This window comes from Corylus avellana, chromosome 7 (assembly GCF_965113065.1).
Source record: "Corylus avellana chromosome 7, dhCorAvel1.hap1.2, whole genome shotgun sequence".
Taxonomy (NCBI): Eukaryota; Viridiplantae; Streptophyta; class Magnoliopsida; order Fagales; family Betulaceae; genus Corylus; species Corylus avellana.
The window spans coordinates 7,205,893-7,212,903 of record NC_142496.1 but is presented as its reverse complement, the minus strand read 5'-3'; the positions used below and the strand labels follow the sequence as shown (position 1 = coordinate 7,212,903).

General features: G+C 38.4%; 1 pseudogene; it reads right to left on the bottom strand.

Moving 5' to 3' along the window:
* Positions 1 to 2,770: 2,770 nt before the first annotated feature.
* Positions 2,771 to 5,391, bottom strand: LOC148584399 (uncharacterized; annotated as a pseudogene).
* Between the last annotated feature and the right edge of the window lie 1,620 nt (positions 5,392 to 7,011).

The following is a 7,011-nucleotide window of genomic DNA, read 5'->3' as shown; positions in this document are numbered from 1 at the left end:
GAAGTACTTAAAGGGGTAGGAATAAGACCGCATCCCATTCCTCTAACGTGACCAGATCGTCGGCCCCCTAGCACTTGTGTGACTATTTCTTGCATTCGGTCCTTGACACTTGTCCCCTCCACACTGCCTTCCTCTAAGGCCTCACTGGTTGTTAATTCTTGCATCTGAAGCTGCACAAGTCATAGTTGGCCTTAGTTTAATATATACTTCATGCAAGTTTACTATTCATGTACTTCACTAATCAACTTAATGATCGGAGCGTAAACATTTACTTACATATAGACTTTTGCATTTGTCGTTCACAAACTCTTTATTCTTTTTTCTTGTATGGGTAACCTCATATAGTTCAATAGGATTGGGCTTCACTTTTGTTTCTTGTTCCTACACATAATACATATAATCAAAGTTTACACTAAATAATGTTACTTTAATTAAATTATAAAAAAGAGATACTTACCTTTTTGTAAATGACGTTAACAAATGAACAAGTGCCAACTGTGTGATTTGTTTCCAATTTGCTTCTGTTTTTTATATTTCGTGCAGACTTTTTCTATAAAATTTGGAGAAAAAAAAAAACACAATTATTCATAAAATGTCCTCAAGTGCATGCAAATTATATCAATCTGAATTTTATAATCAGTATAATAATATATATTTACCTTCCATTTATCGTCATCAAATGAGTCGCATATTAGGTTCCACTGTTCAGGGCCATATCCTGCTGGCACATTTTCCCTCCCAATAGCCTTAGCCTTGGCAATCCCCTCATCATCGTCTTTATCAATGCCTTCAAAATATTTTTTGTACTGGTCTCTATACAAGTTCGAACGAATCCTAGCATATGCACGACCCAATTTATTTTCAACAGCTTTGACGTGCTCGTATCGTCCCATATTCAGTACAAAATTTGACTGATACATAATAGATAAGAAAACAATTGTAAAAAATGTGTCACATTATTTTTTCATACGAAACATATTCTTAAACATTACATTGATATTGATCATACCTGAACATGAAATAATAACTTGCTCTTTTCCTCAACTAGGACCTTTTTCCATTCACCGTGATGGAGTTTGCACATGTTACGAATAATCTCCCCAATCTTGCTTGCAAACCATGATGCATTATCGCCTACAGGTGCCCGGTGTCTATTTGAGATGTTTAGCACTAAGGGACCATTCTTAAGTACGTGCTCACTCAACTTCTTACACTTGGCCTTACCCCTTACACTTCTGACAGACGTGGTAGCTGTTACGCAAAACATGGTAATGTAGTAAGTTATATTGTCAAATGTCTATAACAAACCAAAATAATACAAAAATAACATTTCATAAACATATAATTCATAAACTTACAAGATGCAGTAGGGGCACCTCCCTGTGAATCCAATCCTGCCACTGAGTGAATAGGATCATTAGACTCGTGCGAAGGATGCCTATCCACTGACTTGAGGAGGAGGGGGGGCGAGGGCGCCATTTGCATATCTGTATCACCAAACCCATAATTGGGAGTCGGACTCTCATGCTCGTCAATAAGGCCCCGACCTTGACCTTGGCCACAGCCTCGTGCTGCTGGAACACGTTTACGTCCTGTTGTTGTCATTGTTATGATCAATCTGCAAACAACTCAAAAACAAAAAAATTATATTAGTCAAATTATAACCATATAGTATGTTCAATATTTTTGAGAAACATACAATAATTATGCTAGTAAAAAAAAAAACAAACACCACAATACATGTATATATATAGAGAGAGAGAGCATCAACTTCATTAAATATGCTAATACACTTTGTACTTACACCAAATGTGAGCTTATGTTCAACACATATCATCATCAGATTTATATTCAGAATCTGTATCACTGTTACTTGAAGATGATTGTTCGTGTTCAGAGTCTATATCGTTGTCGCTACATAACTCCTCTTCCTCATCAAAGTTTGTATCATAGTCCTCGTTCGGCAAGTTATTGTTGGCAAATATGCTTGCATCAAGTTGAATATATAATTCATCAATTGCTATTGTCGCATCATCTCTACGTAATTGAGTGGAGGCTTCAACATTTGCTTCATCAACAAAGACCATATTACCCTCAATACATTCACCTTCCTGGTATACGTCATCACTGAGTCTTTCGTCATCTTCTGTATTATCTCCCTTTTGTACTGTTGGAATATCATAGATGTCTATATTGATCTACTTCTGCACCACTTTCCAATTACCACCCAATTTGGGATCATCCAAGTAAAACACTTGCGAAGCTTGACATGCTAAGATGAACGGGTCAGATTCACACCATGTACGAGAAGTATTCACAATCGTGAAGCCTTGGTCCATTTGTACTCCTGTTGCACTCCCAGTGTCCCACCAATCGCACTCAAACAAGTACACGAGATTTTGGCCAGGGTAACGTAACTCTAGAATATTTTTTAACTCACCATAATACTCAGTTATTGAGGTTTCGTCCTCACCTGAAACAGAAACACCACTGTTCTGGGTAGTACGAGTTTCTGCACATTCTTTCGTGTGGTACCTAACCCCATTCACAATGCAACCTCTATACGATCTAACATGACGATCAGGCCCGCATGCAAGATCATATAATTGTTTTGAGCCATTGTCTGCAGTACACCCACTATTGTATAAACGTTTATGGAACCAACGTTCAAAGTTAGCCTCATGCTTTTTATCAATGTCACGGCCACCTTCTCTTTTGATCATATTATAATGTTCACTGTATAAAAAATAAACGTATTCGTAAATGATCATCAACGCTAAAATTATACCATGTCGTAACAGGTAAAACACAAAGACCATTACTAAACTTACTCCAAATATGAGGATGTTTCGTTACAGTTGATAAGCACATACCATCGTGCCCTACCAAAATCATTAGCATCCAGTGTTACTAATTTAGCTGCTCCTAATGGCCGAACTCGTTGGGAGAACACATCCAAGCGCTGGCTCATTTCTACTTCCTCAACGTCAACATTTCTCCGTTCACGGTTCCATCTTGTCTCAATCCCCCGAAGATACCTGGAACAGAAGGTCAAGCTCTCCTCAGCTAGGTAACACTCGGCAATAGACCCCTCTGGACGCACTTTGTTACGCGTCCACTTCTTATATCTTCCAAGTTCTTTTTCGAACGGATACATCCAACGGTTTTGTACAGGACCGGCAAGCTCGGCCTTCCGAGGTAAATGAAGTGCTAGATGGATCATAACATCAAAAAAAGCTGGCGGAAATATTTTTTCCGTTTTGCATAAAATTATTACAATGTCGACTTTCATTTGTTTCAAGATATCAACTTTCAACGTCCGTGCACATAACTGCGTAAAAAAGGTACTCAACTCGGTTAATGTTGTTCGTATTTTCGACGTAGAGAAATTTTTAATTGCAACAGGAAGCAAGCGCTGTAAGAAGACATGACAATCGTGGCTTTTCATACCAGAAATTTTACCAGGAAGCTTGTTCACACATCGACCAATGTTAGATGCATACCCATCAGGAAATTTAACACCTGACAACCATTCACATCAACTCTTCTTCTCATCTCTTGTCAATGTGTACTTCGCAAGTGGTATCTTATAAGTTTCACCATTTGGCTGCACATGCAATTATTTACGTATACCCATCAACTGTAAATCTCTTCATGCCTTGACTGTGTCCTTGGTCTTCCCATCAATATTCATCAACGTACCTAAGATACTTTCACATATGTTCTTCTCAATATGCATAACATCTAAATTGTGACATACTTTCAAACTTGACCAGTAGGGCAACTCAAAGAAAATACTTCTCTTCTTCCAATTCAACACAACATCTGTGTACTTTCTCTTTCTCCCGCTTGTTTTTCGAAATTGTAAACCCTCAGCATCCCTTAGCTGTTTCAACAATTGACTTGCAGACAATTCTTCAGGTTCCAATCTATGCTCCTCTGTACCATCGAACAAATCTCCTCTTTTGCGCCATAGATGCTCTTGAGGAAGCCACCGACGATGACACATGAAGCACACCTTATGCCCATACTTCAAATACCTGAACGATGTATCCTTATTACATACTGGACATGCAAGATTTCCATTTGTAGACCACCCAAATAATTTTCCATATGCGGGAAAATCATTTATAGTCCATAGTAATGTCGCATGCAATTGAAATGTCTCTTTCTTTGATGCATCGTACACGCGTATGCCTTCATTCCATAAATCTTTCAAGTCATCAACCAATGGGCGCAAATATACATCAAGATTCTTTCCGGGATCTGAAGGCCTAGGGATAATAAGGGACAACATCAAATTTGGACTCTTCATACACATCCACGGAGGGAGATTGTACACCGTTAACATTACTGCCCATATGCTATATGTTGTACTCATATTACCATATGGGTTCAAACCATCACTTGCTAAACCAAGCCGCACATTGCGGGAATCACTTGCAAACCACTCATGTCTTTCATCAAACTCTTTCCATACAATAGAATCGGCAGGGTGTCTGAGAGTATTGCCATCATCTTCTCGACCTTCTTTGTGCCACCACATTTCCTTGGCCATTTCTTTTGTCATAAACAACCGTTGTAACCTTAATTTTATTGGGAAATACCGTAAGACCTTTTGAGGAATATTACTTTTTTTGCCTTTGCCATCAATCCATCTTGAATTGTTGCACTTTGGGCATACCACTTTGTCTGCATGTTCTTTCCAAAAAAGCACACAACCATTCTTGCATGCGTGTATCTTATCGTAACCGAATCACACGTGTCGCCTAAACTGTATTGCTTCTCTATACGAGCGTGGCAATGTCTCTCCATCTGGGAGGGCCATCTTTATCAAGTCAATCATCATATCAAACGCCTTGTTACTCATGTTGCAGAACGCCTTTATATGAAGCATCTTCAGTACAAAAGCAATTTGTGTAAATTTCTTGCAGCCTGGATAAAGTTCTCGTAAACCATCTTCCCAAAATCGGTAGAAGGAGCTTGTTTGTTCGTGATCATCAGTTGTGGGGCCCTGTGAAGTAGAGGATTCTCCGATGTTAGCATCAACAAATGTCCCCATACATACATCGTCTAACAATTCTTCAACTGCATCAACCTCCTCCATCATTTCAGTTGTATGTGTGTGCATGTCTGTAGAAGTGTTTACCCTAAAATGATCTTCTTCCCCGTGAAATATCCATCGAGTGTATGCCGGAATAAATCCATTCATATACAAGTGACCCTTCACCTCGCTAATATGAGAATAATATCGATTTGCACAATCACGGCATGGACACTTTGTCATATCACGTGAATCAACTGATTTAATTGCCATTCCCATGAATTCTTCCACACCTTTTGAAATCGCTCTGAACATCGAGTACTTTCCCGCGTCCAACTCCTATCCATATTGATGAGGTTATTCGTTACGTACATGTACGCACACAAGGGAATTAGAAGATCAGATTCTTAAGAATTAATAGAATTAAATGGGAGGTCTGTTCTCAAATATTGATGCTAGCTCAATGCCATGTTACCTAACAAAATATTCTAGAAGTGGGTTAGTAGTTTAGAACAAATTTCTATTTGTAATTTATTTACTTGTTTAGCTCAATGACAGTTTTACATTTTTTACCATTGATGTTAGCTTTGATATTTATTATAGAATGTTGTCTTGCTTCAAGTTTACTGTGCTGCTTTCTTATTGAACTTAAATGGAAAAGACAATACAATCATGTACTATACCAACTTTGATAACATAAGTTGATGTGAACTAGAAAATTAATAACATAATCCTAATATAAGAATAAGACTTAATACTAATAAACAAGTAATAATAAGAGAAGAAGCAAGAGAAGAAGAGAGGTTTAATGCAACCACAAGAGAAGAAGGGAGAGATGCAGTGGGAATACAAGTTTTCAGACGATCACGTGTGCGATCGATCGCACAACCAGAGAGGTTTTACTTGTAGGTGGTGCGATCGATCGCACTATGGGCTATGGCACGTAGTGCGATCGATCGCACCACCAGAGAGGTTTTACTTGTAGGTGGTGCGATCGATCGCACTATGGGCTTCAGCACGTAGTGCGATCGATCGCACCACCAGAGAGGTTTTACTTGTAGGTGGTGCGATCGATCGCACTATCATGGGCTTCAGCACGTAGTGCGATTGATCGCACCACCAGAGAGGTTTTACTTGTAGTGAGTGCGATCGATCGCACTATCAGCTATCCCACAAACAAGTTAGTTTATGCTTTACTCCAATCAACACATATCTCTACAAACCCCACATTTATACAGGTAAACAATTAATGACATGGCTATACATGACCGTGTGTACACCCGGGTACCCGTGCATATATTAACATACACATAAAAACATGTAAAAACCACTAATCAAACATTTACTTCTATACGTACATTTTTCCTTCTACCACTACCAACAATCTGAAGCCAACACTTGTTGAGATTAAGACCCTCTATATTTTCTACCCTAAAAGTGCTGCAAAGGGTAATATAGCTCTTATTACAAGTTCCTCACAAACTGATGTGGTAGTCCACATGGCACTCTTATATGGACTACCACATTAGTTACTAAATAATTAAATTTAGTTGTCAAATTTTGTTGCTTAATTTTTTCAGTTATGTTGGTACCACGTGGCACTTTGGGTCTACCAAGTTGCTTTTTTTATACGTAATTCAATCTTATTAAAAGCGTAAAGGCTACAATCCTAGTACACAAAAAGTATACAAGATAAACCCCCTACTATAGTAAAAAAGAAGAACAAAACTCCAAAAAATCAAGATAAGTAGAAAATGGCAGACTATTTAACGCCGTCATCCATGTGTAAAGTGATTTGAACATAGTATTTTTCAGCTCTAACACCTAAGTCTCTTGATCTTCAAAACTCTTTACATTCCGCTCTCTCCAAATACAACATTAAACATAAATGAGCCAACCTCCAAACTTCCAAAACATTACGACTTTCCATTTGTCCCCTCCAACTCACCAACAATTCTCTCACGCTT